Source organism: Stylophora pistillata, chromosome 4 (assembly GCF_964205215.1).
Source record: "Stylophora pistillata chromosome 4, jaStyPist1.2, whole genome shotgun sequence".
NCBI classification, from domain to species: domain Eukaryota; kingdom Metazoa; phylum Cnidaria; class Anthozoa; order Scleractinia; family Pocilloporidae; genus Stylophora; species Stylophora pistillata.
Genome location: NC_142522.1, coordinates 38509550 through 38535264, shown reverse-complemented (window position 1 = coordinate 38535264; position 25715 = coordinate 38509550). Strand labels below are relative to the sequence as shown.

The following is a 25715-nucleotide window of genomic DNA, read 5'->3' as shown; positions in this document are numbered from 1 at the left end:
TGTAGAAAAAGCTGGAATTTCTTGTATTATAAGAATGTATCTGGCGAGCAAGAGTAAACATATCATAAAAATAATTAGAAAGTAAGCCTCTTTTAAACAGATACATAAATTTACCTATTTGGTAGAAATAGATGTCCGAGAGTTTTAAGATCCCATGTGCTTTAAAAAGAACATCGGTATGTGAATCAAAAGAAACTTTAGATATGATTCTGTGACATTTTTTGTGGCCACTGCCTTCTATAGGAGGCAAAGCCACTTACGTTGTTGAGTTGAGTGAGTGAGTGAGTCAGTGAGTGAGTAAGTGTAACGATAGAATCTTAGTAGTTCGATGTTCGCACTCAATACACAATTGTCAAACAATAAAAACAGAACTATACTTAATCTGAAATATTGTAAGGGTTTCCTCATATTGGTGTTGGGAAAAGGAATGGAAATATTATATTACTTTAAGCCATTCGATGCAAAAATTATAGCAAGCAGGTTGATTACTTCTTGTTCCATCCGGCGGTCTCATCTTAGTAGAATCTCTTTTACCTTTTTCTTATTGTGTTTGTGAATTTGATATGGAAGCAGATGTTCAGTTTCTATGGTGATTACAGCTTGTAGTGATATATTTCGCGGTAGGCTATGTTTTTATTTTATTATATCAATCTGCTTGTTAAGGAAGAGAGTAAGTCTCTCTGGTAAAAGTTAACCTCGCACAGGAATTCCTGGAAATTCCTGCCTCTTATACTTTTGATTATTCTCAGCCTCGTTTTTTTAGAACAAATTCTGTGTCAAATTCACGATCAAGGAATATTTCTTAAATTTCAATTTACCACCTTGAACACCTCTTTCTTTAAGGTGACTCTAAGTGTAACAGCTTTTGCCTTTTCATTTTCCGCACTGAATTTTGAAGTAGATAACCTGCGTAAGATCACATAGCATCTCTGGGGGTGATACTCGTGAACACCCCTTCTTCTCTGAAATTTCTGTTTATCTTTTTGTTATGTAACAATCCTCTAAGGCTATTTTCTCTTAAGATATCTTCTCAAGTATAATTCTAAGTCTGTCGGTAATGTCAGTGAGTCAATTATAATTTTGATATTATCAATCTTATATTATCAATCTCGCCGATCTCATCCATAAAGATATGAAATCTAAGGTAGAAAATGATTTTGTAACTGCGTAAACGACTGGAAGGGGCATACTTAGTATGCAGGAACTGTCCTACGTAACTAATAACGTGATTCGCTGGTTGAGATAGAACGATAACCATGCAAGAGGATTGACAGCTTAGTAGTGTCACCTTTATAAGCTGTTGCTCACCATTTTTCAATCAGAATAGAACGGAATTGAGTTGTACAGATCAGAGTGAAATTGAATTGAGTAGAGTTGTGTTAAAAAACTGAGCTAGTCTCAAGAAAAAGAAAAATTGTATTAAGAGTCAAGCAAAGAAATAAAGGAGTTCAACCGAGTGTTATAAAAAGCTTCTAACACAATTGAGCTCTTTCCTTTTGTGATTTCTGGATTAAAACTACGGACACATTATGTTTTCAGTTCAATTTGTCACATTACGGAACACGGCAGAAAGTGTTAAACATCTCACAATCATTTTCAGGATCGTGCGTGCTCTAAAAAGAGAAGTTTTCCTTGCTAGAATATCTTAATAGGTCTGATCGGTACATCTTGAAACTTAGAATAAGATTTCTTTTTTGAAGAGAGAGCATTTTATCATTTGTAAATCAACAAACTATGTAGATCGCAAAATATAGTTTTTTTTCAGTTCTTGCCGCAATGGACACTACAAGTAGACAAACATCTCAAAATAATTTCACAGCGGCATCCACCGACGCCTAGTTGAAATCAAAACTTTCCTCGCAGAAATATCCTAATAGAGGTAAACTGCATATAATGTAAGCTTTAAGAAAAATTGTTTTTCGTTAAAAAAAAACTCTTAACCGTTTGAATCAGCGACTTCAGTCGAAAAGGACCCCTAAAGGCCCGGGCGCACTCGGCAAATTTGATCAAGCATATTGATCGCAAAGTGCGCCCTGGGATTATTTTGTCAAGCCTTACCAATCTCCAAAGGTACCGTCAGAACAGGACAAACTTTTGTCAGTTGTGAAATCTGACAGATTTTTCAATTTACAAGCCGCGATTAGAAGGCATACCTCCATCAAGAAAATTCGATCGCGCGTATCAAATGAGAGTCTTTCAGACAAATAGACTACGAATAGTCCCTCGTTTTCGACTGCTTCTGTCGCGCGAGTAATAAAAGATCAGTGAAAAAAAAATTGATGTTAGCACGCTGCGTGGAAGTTGGGGAGTGACGCCGATACACAGCAGGCGCTCCATAGGTGAGGAGTGCCTCAATTTGATTTAGAGTTAGAATCGACGGTAGGGGAAGGGGACGGGAAGGGGTAAAATATTCACTCCCCTTTCCTCACCCCCTCCTCCCTTTTTTCCCCGGCGCTCACCCTCCCCGCACAAATTTCTTCCACTCTTCCGCTTCCATTAAAAATCAGTGATGACGGCCAGAACTTTCGCTTAAAAAAAAGACTTGCTCACCAAAATTACGCTACTGTGACCATGGTCGACAATTTGAAATTGGTGAGGACAAATTTTGTCGAGATTCTTGGTGGAGCTGCGAAATACGATACCTCGAGTTATTCATCAGAATGGTGGAACGGAGGAGCTGTGTGGATCGGCGGAATATCTTAAGACGCAAGATGACGGAATATTCTAAGCCTCAACAAACTGAATTGCAATAAAGTAAAATTATTTCCAGTTAACGGGCGAAATTAAAAGAAGCATAGGTAATCATTGTCGGGGCTCAGAGGATAGGGGAACCATGAGGCTCTCAAGCTTAGTCTTTTAAAATCATTATTATATTACTATTTTAATCATTGTTGTCGTTGTAAATATTATATATTTGTAATGAATTAATTATTGGTTGAATGTAAATAAGACAATACATTCTTTCTCTTGTGGAACAGGGTACTCATAATAAATATGTGGGATGCGGCAGGTTTTCTGTTTTGCATGTGAGAAAAATGTTCTGCAACACCACCTTTTAGCATCATTAAAGTACATATGACACGAAAATTTTTTCTCTTGTTTCTTGTAGTTGGAAATCTATAGAAAACGTTTGGAAGCCTTAAAAGTGCTGTAAGAATCTAAAAAGCATTCTTTTTGCTTTCAAAATACGCTCAATTTGCCTTCAAATTTGTCCCGGTCATCGCGCGGCCAAAATCGCACGTGATATCGTAACGTGACGTCAATGGAACTTTCAGAAGAGTCGGACTCAAAGGAATCACTCGAATCAATGGATATTTTTGCCTTTCAATGCACTATCCATCTAATACGAAGTACTGCAGAATTCTCTTAGCGACAAGAGACCTTCCCGGCAAAGGTACAAAATGTGACGTCACGAATAACTTAGACAGCGAAAAACTAGGTCCCAGTCTCTGGGACAAATTTGAAGGCAAATTGCGCGTATTTTGAAAGCAAAAAAACTGCTTTTTACATTTTCCAGCACTTTTAAAGCTTCGAAACGTTTTCTATAGACTTCCAACTACAAGAAACAAAAGAAAAAAATTTCGTGTCGTATGCACTTTAAACAACCTCTAGCTCTTTTTAGTGCAATAAAAATTGAGCTATATCAGTAGCCACATGCAGTCTTTGGCTGTCTAATTCTCCCGGAAAGTTGAAACTCACCAATGCACTTTGTCTTATCAGATTTGCTGATACTGTACCCCTGGCGGCAATAGCATAGTCTCGCTGCACCTCTTCTAAAGTAACATCCCTGCGCACACCCTCCATTGTTTGTGGAGCATTCGTTTACAGCTGTCGAAATTAAAGGACCAAAACGTCTTGTTACAAGATCTAACTCAATTAGTTCAACTCCAATCTCAATCAAAGTCTCAATTTCTTCAAAATAATGTACACTTTTGTGGTAAAATGTAAAGTGTTTCTGAGTACACACAGAACAGAGAAGTTAATGTAGGTTCGTTTCGTTTTAGGTAGGTTTTTTACATACATGTTTATTCAAATTTATACAACATTTGAAAAGGGAAGTTTAAAGGTTAACCCTATAATAAAACTTCCCTGAAGAAAAAAAATATATATATATATGCAGTTAGTTATATATATATAACTATATACAGAATAAAAATTTAAATCATATTATAAAAAAAAATTGAAATTCATACTTTTAAAAACGATTTAAGTCTTAATTTTAAAAGTTCAAGGTGCTTGGCTAAACTGTTCCAATCACTAATCACTCTAACAAAAAACGCATGTTTAAAACAGTTGATTCTGGTTGATTTTAAAAAAAGTTTATATGAGTGGTTTGCTCCAGTGGAATTGACTTTTGCGAATTCAAACTTCCTCGAAATCAAGATGGGACAAATCAAACACAATCTTGTAGCATTCCACTAGTCAGAAATATGTTCTACGAGTGGACAACAATGGCCAAATTAATTTGTTACATCGGTCCACGTAGGGCATATCGCCTCTTTTCTGCCTTAGAGCTAATCTTGACGCACGTCTTTGCACGTTCTCAATTGCGTGGATATCTTTGACCAGGTAAGGATTCCAGACTGGTACAGCGTACTCTAAAAGAAGCCTAACCAATGATTTGTAGCGGCAGTAAAAAGGTTCTTGTATTAGCTGTGCCAACAGACCGTTTTATAAGCCCTAGGAACTGATTGGCCTTGTTCGCCAAGGTACTGATATGTTTGTTTGTTTTTACCTTACCTGTACTACAACTAGGCCCTGTCCAAAAACGAGTACAATTGCAATAGTTCGGACGGGAGCAAGTTCCATGGTTGTTGCAGCCTTTATTGCAGATTGCTGGAGAAACAAAAGGATATGAGGAATGGCTAGGACTCGTTCAAATGATTTCGTACTTTGGTATAATATAACCAGCATACATGTTTGTGTTACAGTAGACGATCACGCTATGACAATTAGTATCTCTTGCAGATTTACAGTTTTCGTGGAGAATAAATACACGTCTCATAGGATTTCCTCATAACTAAGGTTCTCCTTTGAAAACTTCTTATGTTCTGGTATTCTTGAACCTTTTGGATTCAGGAGTAATCTGAAGCAGCTTGAGAGAGTTATTATATAACAATGTGGGCTATAAAGGGAATCGCATTCTAATTGGCTTTAATCTTTCTCGGATCAAACCTTTTGTGCAGCTATGGCTATATCCTTTTCTTTGCCATCCAGGACAGCATTTCAAGTAAGTGTCAGTTGTCCAATGGTAGATCCTTTTTCCACTTGTAAGAGTAATAAGATCTAGAGGTAGAGAGCACTCGATCGACACAGGGGCAAATGAGTGTGCATGCTTGTAAACACGTGTGACAAAGGATGGGAACTACAATATTTTTATAACAGGTGGGGGGACTACTTCCACATTCTCTTAAATTGAAACGATGTTCTCACAACTTGCAAAGCAATCTCACTGGAAATTGTCAGTGGATGGCTCCATTGCAGTCGAGCACTCCGTGTTTTCAAGGAAAAAACATGGTGGTTTACTTAGGAAACTAAGAAACTTCGCTTGGCTAATTATTTTATAAAGATCCGAAGACGCTTTCCCTTTTGTGACGAACTCTAGGTGGGGATCAATACTTGTTAACTTTATCACTGTGGGTTAGGCTGATTTCTGTCGCAAAGTTTAGGTAGGACTTTGCTTTGTGACACTCCGAACACTAAACTAGTAAATAAAGGACATTCATGTTTTTTTTTTTTTTGTCGTTCTCTGTGCAGGACAGAGTGCTATTTTTTAAATAATGACAGCTAAACGCTTTGCTGACGGATAAATACTTTTTTCCGGGACGATATATATGCGTTATTAACCAAGCTTGTTCGGTCATGATGGCTGGATATTGACCGAGTTCTTTTTATGCATTTTTATGGACCTCGACTGCGTTTCGGTCTATAAAAATGCGAAAAAAAAAACGAGGCTAATATCCAGCCCTCTTGACCGATCCAGCTCGGTTAATAAAGGATTTATTATATCGCGAAATGATTTCGCTTTTATAAGAATTAGGAATTACTTGTTTACTTCCTGGAAAGAAAGCCAACTGTGTTTGTAACACAACAAACTCACGAGAGTCGTTTCTGTTTTCTTCGTTTTGAGTATCTTCTGCCCCTTTTTGCGTTTCCACCGCCAAAATTGTCCAAGAATTACGAGCATTGGTCTAATTCTATTTTTTTTTCATGCGCTGAATCAATGAGGGCAATCTCGAGCGGGCAAGATAGGCACATCTTGCCCGCTCGGTTAGCCAATCAGAAGACAGGATTCGCTTCCTCTAGCCCACGGGCGCTGCGAGCGATGTAATAAAAATCGTTCAATCACAATTTACGCCAGCAGTTAGTAAAAGCTCCAAAATTCCATGTAGAAGCATTTACTAGATCTGCTCAATACGTGGTTTTGACAAGTTCAAATCACTTTCTTCGACGAACCGTTCATTTTAAGTGACGGCAAGCAAACTTCTCTAAGCTTGGAACTTTGAGCCACATTTACATTTCCCGGCCGACGAAGTCATTTCCCAATTGAACTCGGAGTTGTTTCTTCAAGTTCCTCGCATACTCGAACGGGCTTCGCCAAAGCAAAATCCACGAGCGGGAAAAACAAAAGTGTGGGATTCCACGTGCAAATTTTTGTCTTAGCTTACATTTATGCATGCCCTTTTGGAACTAATTAAACGCTACGGCTTGTTAGTGCGCAATATTATTCAACATATTCTGTACCCCGAAGTTTTCGTTGACGATCTTAGACTCTTAAGTTAAGCTTCGTCGCCATCGCTACATTCAGGAAAACATTTTTAAGTCTTTAAATTCTGTCTTGTATGTTTATCATCGCTCGGCCCTTCTTCTCATGTATTTTTATTTATTTTCCTAGTCGAACCTCGCTCGCTCACTCGCTCAGTCACAAACCTCAATCGGCTCTTCGAGTCTCTTCAACCGAGCGCGAGTTCGAAATTTTTACTAGACGTAGCATCGACAAGAACAGTAAGCTACAAAAAGAGCCTACCATTATACATAGTGGTATCACGATAAAATTTTCAAACTGTGGGAAAAAAACAACGGTGTGAGTTGACCACTTTGCAAGCTATGTGATCATTGCTTACCCCCCCCCTTACAAGTTATGTAACTATCGCTTCCCTTCCGCCTCCTCCCCTTACAAGCTATGCGGTCATCGCTTCCCCTCCCCACGCTAGTAATACTATTGAGGCAAACTGGAGGCATTTTTCGTGCGGGGATAAGCCAAAATCAAAACAAAAATAAGTTGCCGTTTTTAGCGAAGTTTCAGTCGAACTTACTCCGTCACATGTTCACCTATCTCGCTTCACAAAAAATATCTGCCGATACTCAATCATATTCCAGGGGGGAAAGGAGACGGGCGCTGGGATAGGAACTGCTTTGCCGGAGCAGGTGCTTGTAAGTCGCTCCGATTGCAGTGCCCTAAATGTCGGACAAATATCACCACTTAACTTAAATATGTTACAAATTGAAGATAAATCAAAGTTGCTGGAATTGGCACAAAATCAACTCAAATTAAACATTCAAATTACAACTGTTAGAAATAAATCAAAACAATAAAATTAGAAACAAATAGAAACAAACCAAAACAGCAACAACAACAATTTCAATAGCAATGACATTTGAACGGTTGATACAAGAAAATTCCCCAGTTTCCCCCTATATCTCATTGACTAACCTAGATCTTCTGCAGCGCCTAAGCCAGAGAAATCCACATTTTGTGTAGTAGGTTCGATAATTGAGAGTCCTCACCATGGTAGATGTCGCAACAGACCTACGTGTGCGCTCTTGGCAGACGTTTGAGCTACAAAAACATATATTTATCTAATTAATGAGTGAACGCGTCAGTGATTGTTCATGAAACATGGATAGGTGAGGGAAATGATAGAGGAACGGTGCAGCTAAATGAGAACGAATGAGAATTGAAAATAGAACTTGAATGACGTATTTAAAGAGGAAGAAAGATTAAGAACGCGAATGAAATTTTAGTTTCATTAATAATTTATAATAATTTATAAATTCATAGTGCGCTTTTTAGCATGTAATGATCAAAAGCGCATTACCGATTGTTTGCGTGACCATGAGATGGTCATCAGAGCTATAGTAAATTCCTTAACCCGATATCAAGAGATAATGACGTGTGACATGGTTTAATGCCTCAAGCACTGGCACAGAATTAGCATCCGTAATTTCGCTACTTGAGTCACAAACGAAGGATTGATTCGCGCACTGTATATGACGAAGCTCGTGTAGAATAAGTCCCATACAAAAATTATAATCATTCTTGACAAGAGTCATATTTTATTTAGTCTAAGAGGATGCAACTTCGGCTAACGATTTAGTTTAATATCATCTCGAAGAAACTTGAACAACATTTCATCATATTTTTCTGGAAATGGTTTTTTAAACAACCTTGTCTGGTTAGGAAAAAGAGCAGTCGATAAATGATAAAGGTAGGGAGCTGGCAATTGTATTGCTCCTTTGTTACGCTTGTGTAAAGATGCGAGTAACACTTGAGCGAGAAAAAAAGAAGCAACGGAAGACCTAGCCATAACTTGACAGTCCATTATTATAAAAGTTTCTATGTACTACGAAAGGGCAGAGCACAAGAACAAGAAACATTCGCATCCCTGTCATTTTTACCTCGCTGTGCGTCATCTGACTTACATCCGAAGAGCAAAAAGACAGCTCACTTCCTCTGCACGAGGACTGCGAAGGTCTCTGAGTGAAACTCACGGGGGGGAGCATTTTATCTAGTAAGACCCATTGACTTCCTTAATCATACAATTACCTTGAAGATTTTTTAGCAATTTGCGTTCTGACGAAGGATAGATGAAGTAGATCAGAGTTTTTAAGTAACGCGCGGGTGAAGTGTCAAAGCTCTGCCAACTTGGCACAATAATGGAAAATATCAGCACTATAAATGGAGAAGTTAACCGAGAGGTCAAAGTATCGAAGATACCTTTCAGCGACCGGTGGAAATGATAAGAAAAACATAGGATTTTCGATACAAGGGTGGTGTAACTTTATATATGAAAATACCCTTTCATCGTATTATCAATTGTGCATAGTAAGTAATTCTGTTTACTCTAATTAAGGTCGATGGCAACGACTCACAGGAAGGCAATTATCAAAAATTTGATCTTATGTGAGAAAAAACCAACAATAGAATACTACTTTTAATGTACAGGTTTTACTTTACTTTACTTTACTTTACTCCATGAAGATTTAAAAGCGCATCGGAAGCTTCACAGTTGTGGCGGAAGCAGCATCAGGAATAACACAGGTTTTTTCAAGCATTGAAACTAAAAGAGGAAGACAATTGGAGGCTTGGATGTGGATGTTTTTTGTCCGGCCTATAGTATATCTGTTACATTTAGTAAAGCGGTGCCAACACTGTATCATTAACCGACCTTGTCTGTCTGTGAACAGCCGGCAGCTGCGCGGACACTTTCCGCCTTACAGTCCTAGAGCACCCGAATGAAGATGGGGGGAAAAAGTCCATGATGAAGAGAGCGGATGTTTCTCATTTTGCTAGAGGTGCAAAGTCTGGTTCTAGCTAGGGTATTAAGGGTACAAAACTTTAATGCAGTCGAGCTTAGATAAAGTTAGTGAATATGATGTCTTGAGGACTTGCTCTTAAATCCTGATTTTGACCATTATTCTAAAATTACGCCCTCGTTTTACTGAAAGTTTCAAGCCTGTTCAATTAAAATCATTGGAGAAATTTTGAACTGAAATTGCTAAAATTTCCAAAAACATTTGTTAGACCTAGGATATCACATACATATCCGACCCTAAATTATCAGCCGAAACAACACCCATTTAAACTGATTGTAACATTGCCAATAAACTGATGCTTATTTTGCAGCTGAAAGAAATTCCCGTCTCTTCAGAAAGGCTACGTCTATGTTTCTTATTGCATTTGTAATTGCATCTAGACTGAAGCATCAAACTTTTATCCCGAGTAACTGATATCACAAAATACTAGCCGGACGAGAAGAATCACGAGTGATGAAGTTATTTCTGAATTCAGGATCGTTTACGCGGTTTTTAGCGCTTAGCTGGAAAGGAAGAAAAACCAGATATCCTGAAACCTATCGAAACAATATCCAAACTCTCATTCCATAAAGGCGCTCTTCACATGTTCAGGGGTGTAAAGGACTTAGCTCTCGTGTATTTCGCATATAAGATCAACTCAAAATCTCAGGAAACATTCATTATCAAAATGGCGACAGGGCCCCACACTGTACAGTGTGCGCTTATCAGTCTATTGTGATTCTCTACGGCATTAAGTAGTAGGGCTGGACAGAGTATGATCAAATGGCATAGCTATGACTTTTCCACATCATGGCTTAAAGTTAGAGCTAGGATTTGTGGAAGAGGGTCAAAAGATCCCACGAGGCTATTAAAGGCACACGAATATCTATTTATTGTTTTAAGTAAGCCTGTGTCATTGAAAAGAATAGAAAGTAATCAGGGATTGTACGGATTGTACTGTCATTTGTTCTTAAATTTCGTGCGTAGGCCTAAATGTATTGAGGTCCGAAATGTATTAACATTTGGTCCTAAATGTAATAAAAGTCCTAAATGCATCAACCTTTAGTCCTAAATGTAATAAAAGTCCTAAATGCATCAACATTTGGTCCTTAATGTAATAAAACTCCTAAATGCATCAACATTTGGTCCTTAATGTAATAAAACTCCTAAATGCATCAACATTTGGTCCTTAATGTAATAAGCCTCCAATGCAGCGAGGCTTTTCATGGCATGTATAACATTCGCCAAATTCCTTTGTCCTGAGTCCACGAATACTCTTTATCACGCATTTGTGACTTCACATTTGGACTACTGTAACTCTCTTCTCTTTGGCGTCCCCAAGTACCAGACAGATCGCCTTCAGAAGCTGCTTAACGCCGCTGCTCGATTAATCTTTAGGATTCCAACGTTTGATCACATTTCGTCCGCCTTATATCATCTTCACTGGCTTCCTGTGACTTATCGCGTTCATTTTAAGTTGTTACTCTTAGTTTATAAATCTCTTAACAATCAAAGCCCACAAAACATTCAAGACTATCTGCAGCCACACTCCAATTCTGGTCATCACTTGCGTTCCTGTGACCAGGGCGTTCTTAAGATCCAAAGAACTAATTTAAAGACCATTGGTGATCGCACCTTTGTCCGTTCCGAGCCATTTCTGTGGAACAAACTGCCGCTTGAAATTCGAAACAGTCAGAGTGTAGCCATTTTTAAGTCCAAGCTTAAGACACATCTGTTCAAGCTGGCTTACAATTTGTTTTAACATTTCTATGGTTTTAAAATTTTAATATTTTAATACTTTTCATTTTTTATCCTTTAATCGTTCTAATATTCTTAAAGAATATTTAGTAAAGCGCTTTAGAATATTTTTATAATTGTAGCGCTTTAGAAACGTAAATTATTATTATTACTATATTTTTATAAGCTGGAGTGTCTAAAGCTGATGTTAAATTTTTGGTAGATGAATCGAGGATATAATAATAATAATAATAATAATAATAATAATAATAATAATAATAATAATAATAATAATAATAACATTTTTTTAATTTATGCTGCCAGATTTGTTTGCATGCCCCGAAGCATATTACGAGACTAACTTTTGATGTTGAATCTCCAAATGCAGTTCATTAAACTGATGTTGTTTTTCTTCCACATGAGAGATTTCCGAGAGGGAGAAAAGTCTATAAGTACGCATTTACATTTGTAACAGTTGCAAGTAGACTCAAGGCTGCTGAACCTCTCACCTCAAAAGATTCTTCTGAAGTCTCAAGAGCTTTTCAGACACTCTATATGCGAGGACCATTGATGTTCTTCAGGTTGATCATGAGCGCGAATTCCCGGGTGAAGTAACCAAAGAGATGACAAAGCATGATGTTAGGATAAGAAGAAGGAATGTTAACGTTCATAGCGATGAAGGAATAGTTGAGAGATACAATCAAACTTTAGGTGAGCGCTTCCGCACTTTCCAAGACAGTCAAGAGATGAACGTTAGAGAGAAAACGAGATCGACAGAATAGGGGAAGAGGCTTCCAGGAGTTTTTTTCAGCATTGGTTAGTGAAGAGGCAAGTAAATAGGAAAGAAACCTTTTGACGTAATCAAAGGAATTACGGTAGACGTAAAGAGTTTAAACATTTATTCAAGGCCTTTTGGCTAGAAAGAGAAGAGACTCGACTCTTCAAAAATGTGAGATGTCTCTATGCTGCTCGTCAGTCGGAAGGTGGTCGAAGAAGAGCAACAGATCCAATCAGGCCTGTAAAGCTGTTCAATATCGAGAAAATACTTACGAATAAGGGCAAGTCTGGTCTTTAATATCTGCGGAAAGGCTCACCAAAGCATGGATTTTACGGAGATGAGCTTCAGATTGTTCCTCCTAAAACGGAGTTACCCCCTAAAGGAATTCGTTGATCTACAAAAACTACTTTAAAAAAATGCGTTTCTCTCTCAACAGACCCAAGCAATAGTTGCGAATAAATTCAAGAAACTGATAAAGATATGAATAATAAAAATATCGTCAATCTTGCCGATCCAACTGAGAACGAAGATGCAGCAAACAAGAAGTAAATGTTGATGTAAAAAAACCATCGATTCATTTTCTCTTTCGTCAAAAATGCAAACAGAAGTCCCTCCATCAAAGAAAAAGCAACCTGTTGGTATTAAACAGACCACAACTAAAACGGTGAAATATCTCATCAAAATAAATTTTGTGCTACTGCTTCCTATCGATGATGATTTTAAAACGGTGCAACATAAAATGGTAAAATTTCACTCAGGGCAAGAATAATTTACTTCCACAAGCAATGGAAGACACTTTTGCGTTTTTTTTTTTATTAATTTTTTTTTATAAAAATAGACAATTTGATCTTCTTTTCAAATTGATTCTAATACCAAGAACAAATCCCCATAACTTAGACCTCTTTACTGTTATAAAGATATTTAAAAGAAGTCTGCGTGGAACAGCAATATATATAAGAAACTCAATAAAGTGAGTAAGTTTCTAGAAAAACTGTGATGCTTCGTAGGTGGGGGTAACAAGGTAATTTGATTTTATCAACTGAGTTGATAATGTAAATTGGCCACCGGTTAGCTCAATGGATAGAGCTAACCGCCTCCCGGTTAGCTAAATCGATAGAGCGCTGGACTATTGTGCGGAAGGTCGAGGGTTCGAGTCCCGGCCTGACCAACACTCAAGGTCTTAAAATAATTGAGAAGAATATGCTGCCTTTCTATAATATCAAGAAACGGTTAGATATTCTAGTCTTCTCGGATAGGGACGAATAAATGGAGGTCCCGTCTCGCAGGGTTAGGGGTAGGAGACGTTAATTTCCCACGGACTAGATTACTGTGTGATGGATGTCCTCCCCTGGGGTGGGATGGGTGGTTACTGGGCCCGCAGTAATTGGCGCAAAGCTGTTGCGATGTCCCTGCCTGTCGGTAAATCTTGTAAATCTCATGAATCAAAAGCTGACATTTCGCTCAGCAGGATTTGAGAAAAAAGAAAACCCGACAGAAGCCTGAAGCGGAAAATTATCAGCTGCCACTATATAAATGGAGTATTGGGAGGTTCAATAAACACTTCTTGTTTCCGGTATAACGGAAATAACCTTGTCAACTTCACAGCAAGAGGTTCATATATTAGTGGTTTTGTGTGGGAAATTTACAAAGACAAGATGGAGATAGTTCTCATGAATGTTTACAATCCGACTGTCATACTCTTCTCATTTACAAAGACAATTTTGAGAGAAGAAAAAATCGAGGCACATCACGCATTCTTCAAAAGAAGATATGATGTTAATGCCGATCCTGTTGTATGAATTTCAATTTCACAGGTGCTGTAGTGGAATTCAGGCGTGATGAGCAAATGCATGACTATGAATTTCACACAGTGAACTTGAGAAATATTTAAAACGAGCCAGAGCTGTACTTTGAAACCAAGATTGTCTGGAAGACAACTTTGATTTCAAGGTTGTTTTCATGAGTTGCCTTCAAAATCAAAATCGTGTGTGCGTGTGGTTTTGTAAATAACAACGTAACGCTTTTTAACTTGTTTATGTTACCCTTTAAGAAAGGCATTATTTCCATAAATACCAGAGCGCCAAATTTTATTATTTAGTTTTAATCTTTTTCACACTGTGTGTAGTTCATTTCTTGACTAAACGAAAAATATCGAGGAGGCGTTTCCGATCACTTTTGTAAGTTTTATGCAACGTTTTATGACAACCCGGTATCTATTACCGTTTAAAGGAACTTTGAACAGTCATCTTTTTTTTAGAATTATGCAAATAAGCTTTGAAAGTAGCGCAATCGAGCTAACACATTGATTTGCGCTGTTTTTAAGATGTTGGTGATGAAAGCTAGGGATATCCACGGGTTTTTAAGGCAATCGATGACCTCATTTGAACTATGTGCTGATATGCTTTTTTAGCCCAGTTTACGCCTGCATTTTGGGAATTCTTTCTTACAAATTGGTAAATTTTTTATATGCAAATTAAGGCCGAAGACTGGCGCGAAAAATATTTTAGGTGACGTTTCCATATTTTGTATGAATTGATTGAATACATCTTGTAACTTGTTGCAGTCGTGGCGTGCTCTAAAAAATCTGGGAAGTGTACACCATATCGATCGCTGTCTTGTCAAGAATCAGTTTTGTATGTGGCGACACAAAAAAAGAGAATTGGAGAAAAAATAAACTACTTTTGAAACATGTGTCCTAAACCCTTTTCATGGGCAAAAAATAAAAATAAACTTTTTGGCGACAGGAAGTCGAGAGGACCGCTCTTAGCGAGATAGCTTAAACGCCATAGAGACGAATTTTACGAGGCTCGTGAAGAATACTTTTAAGTCCAATACAAAATTTGTAATCACTCTTGACTAAAAGAGTTATATATAATTTAATCTAAGAGGATGCAATCTCAGCTTGCGCTTTTGGTTTAAAGTTGTCTGTAGAAGCTGCAACACATCGAACATGCAAACATCTTAACGTTTTACTCAAAGTTTGCTCATCCAGTTCTTGATTTATCACGCGCTTTCAAGTTACCTCACGCTATTTCAAGCTACCTCTTTCAATTATTTTCCATTACCAGAACTCTCTAACTTTTAATGGAAATTTGCATGTAACATTTTCATCTTATCATAATTAACCTCCCGATTTTTTTTCGTTTCCCTTTTCTTAATGCGTTTCTTTGTTTTGGTAGCCCCGTCTCTAGCAATTCAGTCTGAAATTTGTACAGTATCTCGTCATGACTTTCTGCAAATAGATTTTGAAACAACTTTGTCAGGTTAGGAAAAAGAGCAGTAGATAGATGATAAAGGCAAGCAGCTGGCAATCATATTGTACTGTTGTTACGTTCGTATAAATAAACGAGTATCACCCGAGCGGACAAAAAATGAGCAGAGAGAAACATACCCATATCTTGATAGTCCATTACTATAAAATGTTCCACGCACCACGAGAACGCCAAGCACAAGTAAAAGAAATACTTCTAGACCCGTCTTTTTCACCTTGCTGTGAATCATCTTGGTGAACCAGCACCCAAAGAAAAGCAAGACGCCTCACTTCCTCTGCACAAGGACTAACGTCTCTGAGAGAAAGTAACAGGGAGCAGTTTACGTAGTAAGATCTTTTTACTTCCTTAATGTTTATACAATTTATCATCCCCTGGAGGATCTTTTCGCATTGATCGCAGTTTCCGTTCTGACGGAGGATAGATGAAGTAGATTAAGTTGTCAAGTTACGCCCGTGTGAAGTTTCAAAGCTCTACTAACTTGGCACAATCATCGAATGGAATATATGAGTACTAAAATGATAGAGGTTAACTGAGGGGTCAAGTATCGAAGATATCCTTCAGCGACCGGCGAAAATAATAGAAAAACCACAGGATCTTCGGCGCAAGGGCGGTGTAACTTTATCCCCCGAAATACCCTTTCATCGTCTTGTCAGTTGTGCATAGTAAGTCCCGTCAATCGTAAAATAAAGGAGTTCTCTGGTAAGAACTTATCTAAATATAATAGACGCAAACGAAACAAACGATGAGAGAAAACATGGACACTCGCTTTGAAACTAAAAAAAGAACATTTTGGTGCTCTGTCCTGACATGGGGTTAAGGACTCCTTAACAGATCTTCCATTGGCCTGTTATTTTTATCATTTATTTATTTTTATTTTATGTTTTACTTTTGGCGCCAGTAGCCATTAGGCATTAAATCGTAATAAAAGATAAAGAATAAAGAATAAAGAGTAAAGAATAAAGAATAAAGAATAAAGAAAAAAGAATAAAGAATAAAGAATAAATAATAAAGAATAAAGAACAAAGAACAAAGAACAAAGAACAAAGAATAAAGAATAAAGAATAGAGAATAGAGAATAGAGACTAAACAATAAAGAATAGTAAGTAATTCTTTTTGCTCTGGTTAAGCTCAATGGCGACGACTTAAAGAAAGATGTTTTGTACGGTTTATGGTATATCTGTTGCATACGGTAAATTGGCGCAAACATTTTATCATTAATCATCCTTTTCCGTCTGTGAACATCCTGCAGCGTGGACACTTTCCGCTTCCACAGCGCGAGCGGAATTGGAGGGGTTGGGGGGACTCCATGATGAAAAGGGCGGATGTTTTCATTTCGGTTAGAAGTGCAAATTAAGGTTTTAATCAGGGTATTATGGGCACAACACCTTTATTCTCAGCCATAGATCACAACCGAAGTGAGACAAAGTGAGGGAATGTGATAACCAAAGAACTTATCGAGTTGCTCTTAAATCTTAATTCTGAGTATTATTCTAAAGTAATGTCCTCGACTTCCTGAAAGATTCAAGTCTATTCAATTTAAATCATTGGAGAAATTTTGAACTGAAATTACTCAAATTTCCAAAAACATTTGTCTGACTTAGGATATCACAGACACATCCGGCCCTACAGATGTGCTGAAGTTTTCCAAATTAGCAGCTGAAACAACACCCATTTGGCTAAATGAATTCTGTAACATGGCCAGAAAATTGATGCTTATTTTGTTGCCGAAAGAAATTCCCTCACAGAAAGGTTAAGTCCATATTTGCTACTGCATTTGTAATTTCATCTAGACTGAGGTATCAGATGTTTGACTTGAGTAACTGATATCACAAAATACAAGCCGGACAAGAAGAATCACAAGCAACGAGGCTAATTCTAAATTCAGGATAAGTTCACGTGATTTTTAGCTCTAAGCCGGAAAGAAAAAAAAAACAGATGTCCTGAAACCTATCTAATCAACATCAAAAATCCTATTCAATAAAGACTCACTTAATATGTTCAAAGGTGTAAAGGACTTAGCTCTCAAGTATTTTGTATTCAAGATCAATCCAAGTTCTCAGGAAACATCCATTATCCATGTAACGACAGGGCCCACACTATACAGTTTGGAGTTATCAGTCTATTGTGATTCTCTAAGACATGGAGTAGTAAGGCTGGACAGTATGATCTAATGGCATAGCCATGACTTTTTCATACCATGGCTTAAAGGTAGAGCAATCATTTGTGGAGGACAATCGAAAGATCACACGACGTTATTGAAAGTACGCGAGTATCTATTTATTTGTTTTAGTATGCCTGTGTCATTAAGACTAAGAAAAAAATTTTCAGTTGAGTCTCGAAAGTAATTCGTGATTGTACGGGCTTTGGTTCACTTTTCTCTGTCATTTGCTCTTAAAGTTCGTGCGTAGGCCTAAATATAATAACCGTCCTAAATGTACTAAAGTACTCAACTTTTGTCCTAAATGTAATAAGCCTCTAATGCAATCGTTTAACTGCGTTAGGGCTTTACTGTTATAGCGAACATCCAGATTGAGATGTTAAAGTGACTGCTGATGCACTAAATAATCCTCTGATAAATATTCATAGCATACTACGGGCTCGATGATATTAACTAGGGTCTTTTATTTCATAAAAAAGGCTGTGCATATTCATCGTGGTAATGCAATAATAATAAAATATCATCGTTTGTCTCACGATATATATATATATATAAATTCTGTACATGACGGAAACCCTGACCCTCTACACCCCAAATAATCATACTTTAATAGAATAAATGTTTGAAAAGAAAATTTGCCCTGAGCGGGATTTGAACCCACGTCCCCCTGTTACTAGTCAGGTGTGATGACCACAACACTATCAGGACAACCATGCTTTACGGATCACGTAAATATGTAAGCAACTGCAGACAGTACTGTTTCGGCCTTTTGGGCCTCATTAGTGCAGTGCTGATTCTAGGATGGGGGAGAACCGATATGGTTACCCCGAACGATCCCACATTTGTGGTATCGTCTAAGCCATGCCAGAGTGCTCAAACTAGGAAAGCCTAGTGAGCTATGCGCAATGCTAGCGGCAATGACTCACCCCATAGTGCTCAATTTGGACATGACTGCCGAGCTTTGTATGCCAGTACTGTCTGTACTGTACTGCCAGTACTGTCTGCAGCACAGGATGAAATAACTAAATTAAGTTTCCTTAAAGGTAACTTAAAGGTTAACATTAGAAGTATTTAAGTCATCTTTAGGTGACATACGAAAGTTCTGAAATGTATCTTTAATTGAACTTTCCGAAGTCAATTAAAGTGTCCTTATGAACCATTTAGTTAACACTTTAAGGTCACATGAAAGCAAACCTAAATAACCATTTCATGAACACTTTAAGATCACATGAAAGCAAACCTAAATAACCATTTAATTGAATTTAGGAATCCTCTTAATTCTTGTAAAGTCAACTTTAGTCAACCAAAACTTCCACTTGTAAATGCATCTTAAAGGTTTCTTCAATCTTTTGTTTCCCTTTAAGTACTGCTTAAAGTTACAGGTTTTGTTGTAATTCATCTTTAGTTGTACTTTCTGATTCTCTTAAATTTCAAGTTTTGTTAACATTCATCATTAAGTGACCTTTAAGCGCCTCTAAAGGCTGCAGGTTTCACTTTCAACTGACTTTTGATTTGCTTAATCACACCCTCATTTATATCCCAATAACTTATGATATTTTGGGCAACCTTACAATTGATAGAAAAAGAAGCATCACACATTCAAGTAATAACAAAGTGTTTGAAATTGCAGTGATGAAATAGTTTCGTTCAAAACTCATTTGTTCCCCTGAGATAACATAAACCTACAATGAAGCTGAGGATATCCCAGTCGAGCCCCATACATAATTAAAAAAAGAGATGTCCAAATGTTTGAATTACTGATTGACATACTTTATTAAAATTGTTTCACTTTTGTCAATGTATAATATAATCTTCGTCAAGCAGGTAATAGAATATTTACCACTATAAAAGTATGACAAATACACAAATTATATAACTAGCTGTAGTAACAAACTACACAAAAAGATATTGATTCACAAATTGTACTCTCAAATCCAGCTACTAAGAAATGTGATTTGAAATGATACTTGTCTAACAATAAAAAATATAAGTTCAACCTATCAATCTAAAATTCAGAAAAATTTTCTTAATCGACTTAAATTTGCAATAACTCTCAGTTATTTGCTACATTATTACAACTGTAATACTTATTAAATATGATCATATACCTTAATTTCTTTTAGTAAACAAGTAATAGAAAACAGTTCTCTTACTCTAAAATGCAGCTGAAACTTTGATATACAAAAATGATGTGTACATCTATATATAAAAAAGTATCTCATGTGGAGGAAATTTATTAACATTGAAGAATTCACGATCACTTACTTTAGATGAGACCATAATTATTCAATGAAAAAGAAGCCTCATGCAGGCATGCAAAATAACCTCATTCTAGACTTGGCTTGATATTTTGTACATTTTCAATTTCATTGATTAGTAAAACAATTTTCTCACTGTATTATTGCCCACTCTGGAAAATTTTCAGTGGGTGGGCATCTCAGAAAAGGTTGCCCATAAACCCTGGACGGATTCTCTCTTTAGCTCTTGAAGTGAGCTTTTTCTTATAAGCCTTGTCAAGTTTCTTTTCAATTTTTTTCATTCTCCTACTTTCCCACTGAAGGTGATGCACAGAGTATTTTGTTACTTTTGAGGTATTTCCATTGTCATCCTCGTAGCAGCTTTCCTCACTGCTCATTGCCTCCATGACAAGAACCTCTGCTGCTCTCCCCTTTTCATGCTGGTTGGCCCAGTTGACCAGCTCCAGGGCTGTAGTTTGTCTCATTAACTTCTAAAAAAAATAAAAAAATTAAACAGGCATGAGAAGGGTGTTATAGGACTTCAAATGAAAAATATGATCCAAATCACTAATTTCTCTTGATATATATATATGTGTGTACCCATTGTAAGAATGGAATTCTTAAGCATGTTATAATATAGGGTCTCTTTGTCCTTTTTTTTTCTTCCATCAAATGGTGCATACAAACTATCATTTATCTCATCACATTTTAATATTTTTCAAATTTATTTTACAAAGATTTTCTTGGGAGGCTCTAGATACAGACCAGAATACCTCACTTATTTAACAATTTCTCTAATAAGAACATAGTCCCTTAGATGTGTCTATATTCAAAGCCATCCAATTTTGAAGTGCCAAAATAAAGACATTCAATGGGAAATAGCTTCCCTCCCATTGATCAAGTGTACTTGAGGGTGTACTCAGTCTGGTAACATTGAACATCTGTCGGACCCCATCGTTTGTGAACAGCAGGGTATATGAAAAGTAAAATGTTCAAAATAGTATCCTAGCCAATAAATACCTCTCTTTGGCGACCACTCTTCCAGGTTTTTTGTTTATGAGCCTCATAGTGGTTACCACTCTTCAGTTTCTGTGTTTTCACACATATTTGAAATATATTTGTAAAGCAGCTGTTTAAAGAAATGATTATGAAAATGCCATGAGAAGCTGATTGTAAAAAGATTCCCACATAAATTAATGACAATGTTCAAATTTATAATAATTTATGGCAGGCCACCTTAGAATATCTGCCAAGTTAGTATGTCCTTAGTGATTCATTGCTAAGGTGTAAAGTATGCTTTTTTGAGGATCCACACTGAAGTGTCTCAGATCTAGAGACAAGAAATAAACCCAAAAATTTCAGTTTGCAACATATTTAAATTTCTGTAACATTTGGGAAAGTTAATATGTAAGTTAGGAAAAACTATAAAATGCACCCCCCCCCCCCCCGTCCTAAATTTGACCATGTAATGAAGGTGCTCATTAGAGGTTTCAGGGTATCTAACTGTATTACTGAATGCTAGTTTTATGTTGACATTTATGTTGAGGGGAAAGTGGTAAAAGACACGAATTGATCGTAGAGACTAAAAGCAGGGGTATCATTAAGGGCTGGACAATAGACAAATTGACCAACTTTGAGCAAAATTTTGCCGGGATGTTTTCAAGCCAAGGCCTTCAATAAAACTCAAGTTGTTATAAAGGAGATATGCATCAATATGCTTGAGTGCAAAATCCTTATGCTCACCCACAAAATGTAATGACACCCCAATAAAAGTGAAATGCATGTGCTATGATTATTGGTAGCTACCTTCTATGACTTCTTTTGTCCAAGGACACTTTTCAGGTCCTCCTTGTTGATGTATTGCCTGCTCTATTGTCCGCTCAAAAAGGATCTTGTTGCTGTCAGAATTTATTCTAAGACAAAAACAAATACAATTAAGCCTGGTATTCTGTAGTAACAATATTAACACTAAGACAAAAGTACAGTCAAACCTCGATTATCCGGACCTGTTGGGACTTAGGTAATCAGTCAGGATAATCGAAAATATGAATATTAATGAGACAATAATGTAAACAAAAGAGATGAAGATAAAAATCTGCTTCGATGACTCTCCGAGTGCTCGATCTTTTGAAAGCGGAGGAGGCAATGTTTTAAACGCACTTTTCCTGAATTTAGACATAATCTCTGAATTTTTTTACCTCATAAAGTTTGGAAGATCAAAGCTCATTAATAATCATAAAAAAAACGGGACCAGAGAAAAAGTCCGGATAATCGAAAAGTCCGGATAATCGAGGTTCGACTGTAACCACCATAAGGTGTTCACATAACATCTCAATATTTCAAGCAGCAGCTTAGACTCGGATTTCCTCGCTCAATCAAGATAAAGTAAAATATCTCTGAATCTAAAAACATATTACTCACTCTTCGTCAAGATAGAAACCACTAAAGTCATCTTTTTTCAAAAGGAGTTTGTACATTCTCCTCACAGTTCTCTAAAAGAATGAAAAAAAATTCAACAATCGGTTTGTCAAGTATGTCCTATTTCTACTCTCACGCTTTTTAAAAACCCTGGTTGTTTGAAGGCTAGATGATGTAGAGCAATCGACACAAGCACAATTAAAAATTAACCTTACCCATCTATGTGAATAAAACAGGCAAGGTCAAAAGGGTCCAAGAGAAAAAATGATTAAATGAATTTTCATACTAGATAATTCTCGTTGAAACAAAAGGGAGGAAAAAAACTTTTCTGGTAGACCTGTTTATGGTAAAGGATTATCAAGTAAATGTAACCACATCTAATCATGTCAAATGATTACCGCCGAAATAATTAAGTTAATTATGCATATAATTCGCGCGCCAAACATCTACTCAACATAAAAGAAAATCTTCCACGAAACAGAACTGATTCAAGCAAATTATGAACACATATCACATTATTCATGCTTATCAGTTATGTTTTTTTACTCACTCGACAAGCCGGTGGAACTACTACCGTCGTTCGCCTTTGTCTTCTGTTTTGGCGCCGACGGACGTTGGCTGCATTATTATCAACAGTTTGAAGACGGCCCTCGATCCGCTGAAGCGCTTCAGAGTTTTCTTTGTTGCTGCGCTCTTGCTGCTGCCGAAGCTTTACATTTTCGCTCGCCAGAGCGTGATTGCTCCGGATCAACTCCTCCAGCAGCACAATGCAATCGTCGGACACTTTATTCCTTTTTTCGCCGCTGGAACCACATCATGGTTTTGATCGTGCAATCGTCTTTCCGCCATATTCTTTTCTTACTTGCTTTAACTACGAATTAACGGTAAAATAACCACACTACAAGTGCTTCTCTCGGATGCTTTGTGATGCTTTGTTAACAAAGTAGTCAAACGGAATATTGAGGTTCAAAAAAGCGCGCGAATTAATATTTCTAAAACCAAACAACGACCTCCTGTTGACATATTGCCTCGTTGTGATGTTTATCGTACTGTGCCTAGCTAACGCTGGCCAGTACAAATGAAGACTCGAGTGTAATTGGAAGCAAGGAAACAGAAAGGCGGGAAAACACGAACTACACGTTCGAACTCTACTTGTTCAAGTAAACAGCTTCATACCGATACCAAAGTTTCAAAAGGGTTAGTTAAAAATATATCTGAAAATCTAGCCGTGTGTAGGTCAAGGATATCTTGTAACACAGGAAATTTACGTGTGATGCACGATCCTCGCAGTAGATAGCGCTAATTTAAGCAATAGCGAAAATCACACCTGAAAAAATGAGGCCTGTACGGGACTCGAACCACTGACCTCTGCGATACTAGTGCAGCGCTCTACCAATTGAGCTAACAAGCCAACTGGGAGCAGGCCGTTAAGTCGATTCGTAATAAACCCGTGAAAGTGATAAATCAGATACAATGAAATATATGAAGTTTATATATTTTGAACTGCGGTATTAGATACGTATGATGCACGATCCTCGCAGTAGATAGCGCTATTAGCTTAAATATTTGAAGCTGTTCACTGTTTCTTAGGTTCTGTATTTTTTTTTTTTTCAGAGAGTGAGGAATCTGCTCTTTTCCTGCCAAGACTTTTTCCCACAAGGGCACTGAAAGTTTTCTCGATGGCACATCATAGGTTGGCAGATGATGAGATGGCACATCTTGTCAGTCAGTGCTTTTGTTGTACTGCCAATGTGTATGTAAAATTGTCACCCTGTATGAATTGAAGCTTTGGACGAAGTCAACAGATTAATATGTATTTCTGTAAAATCAATACTGTCTGTCAGCTTCATAGGGAGATTTCCACAAATAACATTGTTTGTATATATGAAACAAAATTTACACTGATCCATGAAAATAAAAATTTCACAATACATATACAAAAAAAAAAAAAAAGAAAGAAAAAGACCAACTACAGAGAATAACCAAAAGTGCTAACCTCATTATAGTAATGCTTGATACAGACAGTTATTTTTTGTTGCCTTTATAGAGTGCTGGAAACACAAACTATTACGTATTCATTTTTATTGTTTGAATTATTTCTCTGAAATTCCCATTTATTGTGACAGTAACATGGGTGTAGAAAGCTTTCTCAATGGCATTTTGTAAGTTGGCAGGTGAAAAAGTGGCACATCTTGTAAATCAGTGCTTTCAAGTGACAGAAGTCTTTCTTTTACCCATTCTTTAATTGCATACCAATGCTTTTGATTAATAAAGCTATTTATTCAGTTTAATTGTAAATGACAGTTTCTTAGGATTTATTGTGACTTGACTTTTGGAGACATGAGCTATAGAACACATTATTTGTATTGTAGACAATTTGTTCGGCCGAAGTCAAAATAATTTGTTAGTTTTGTGCAATATATGTTCGCAGTGTTTATGAAAATAAAATGTTATGTCTGTGGTAGGCAGAGGCCTGCCACTTTTGTTTGTCCGATTAGTTGTTTTAGTAAGGGTGGATTACATGAGCCGAGTTCACTCTTTGCTAGGATGGCATTATGTGGGCAGGCCAGCCTGACTCATGTAATCAGCCTCTAAGTGGATGATTGGCAGGCCTGTGGCCTGAATTATTATTTCCCTTGGATTTCTAGCAAAGGTAAATAGATCAATCACATTTAATTCCAGTTTCATTTACATTAAATTTTATTCTGAATACAGTTGAACCCAGTAAATGGGCCACCCTCAGGGAACTGGCAAATGGCCACTAAATAAGGGTTTTTATTTCTTTTTTTGTTAGATCCCAATGCAAATTTATAGCAAATGAACAGCTTTGCTCAATGAGCAAGGTAAATGTAAAGCAAATGTCAAATTTACGTCACACTTGCATGGAATTTTGTCAGGAACAAATACTTGAGTTTAGCTTCAGTTTATAGCTATTGCAAATTTAGTTCAAGCACACTTCTTTTTCAGCTTGAGGATAGTGTTTCAGAAGAAGACATTTCATTCCCAGCAGACAAGATGGATCACAGAAAGCTAATGGTATCATCTATAGGATAGTGAAAGAAAAACCATTGCAATCTGTGTCCCTTGCGAGGATTCGAACCTCCTGCAGTCAGCCTAGAGAAGGTGATCCCAGCTGTGAGGAGAGTTTCGTGCGCTCCTCTCAGTGCTTGTCTATTTTCGCGTCTCGAGGAGAGGTGCAGTGCAGATTGCCCATACTTTGTTCTTACCCTCTGGTACCTCGGCAATGATGTATCCGTATCGTTTTTATTTTTATGTTTTATGATTTTTTTATTTTCATTGATTGATACGAGCACTGAGCCGTTAAATAGGTCTCAAACCCGGAGGCTAGACAAGTCGGTTCTCGGCTGTAACCACCAGAGGACTGTGTCTGTGTTCAAGCGGGGATTTACTTTTCTCCGGCACCCTTGACATTCAAAGTCAAAGGAATACAAAAAGACTAAAGCCAGGTTGGAGAGTATCTGCTTTTTAACTGAACAACATTAAAAAATTATGGCATTTGCAGAACGGAATGGTGACTG

General features: G+C 37.2%; 1 protein-coding gene, 1 long non-coding RNA gene and 1 pseudogene across 3 annotated transcripts in view; 1 reads left to right on the top strand and 2 right to left on the bottom strand.

The window, feature by feature from the left end:
* Positions 1 to 7731, bottom strand: part of LOC111325340 (uncharacterized) — a 31176-nt gene extending 23445 nt beyond the window's left edge. Inside the window, exons 1-4 of the mRNA XM_088756442.1 lie at positions 7715 to 7731; positions 5176 to 5286; positions 4741 to 4836; positions 3700 to 3828 (exon numbers count right to left, since the gene is read on the bottom strand). The gene's annotated coding sequence lies outside the window, so the exon portion shown is untranslated. The remainder of the gene's footprint in view (positions 1 to 3699; positions 3829 to 4740; positions 4837 to 5175; positions 5287 to 7714) is intronic.
* Positions 7732 to 19269: 11538 nt separating this feature from the next.
* On the bottom strand, positions 19270 to 23333 carry LOC148733640 (uncharacterized; annotated as a pseudogene). The gene is made up of 5 exons (XR_015999833.1): positions 22727 to 23333; positions 22180 to 22250; positions 21565 to 21671; positions 20779 to 20887; positions 19270 to 20249 (listed from the first exon to the last, which is right to left on the bottom strand). The product of XR_015999833.1 is annotated as an uncharacterized LOC148733640 (transcript).
* On the top strand, positions 23246 to 24665 carry LOC148733639 (uncharacterized). The gene is made up of 2 exons (XR_015999837.1): positions 23246 to 23373; positions 23791 to 24665. It is a non-coding gene; the product is annotated as an uncharacterized LOC148733639 (long non-coding RNA).
* Positions 24666 to 25715: the final 1050 nt, after the last annotated feature.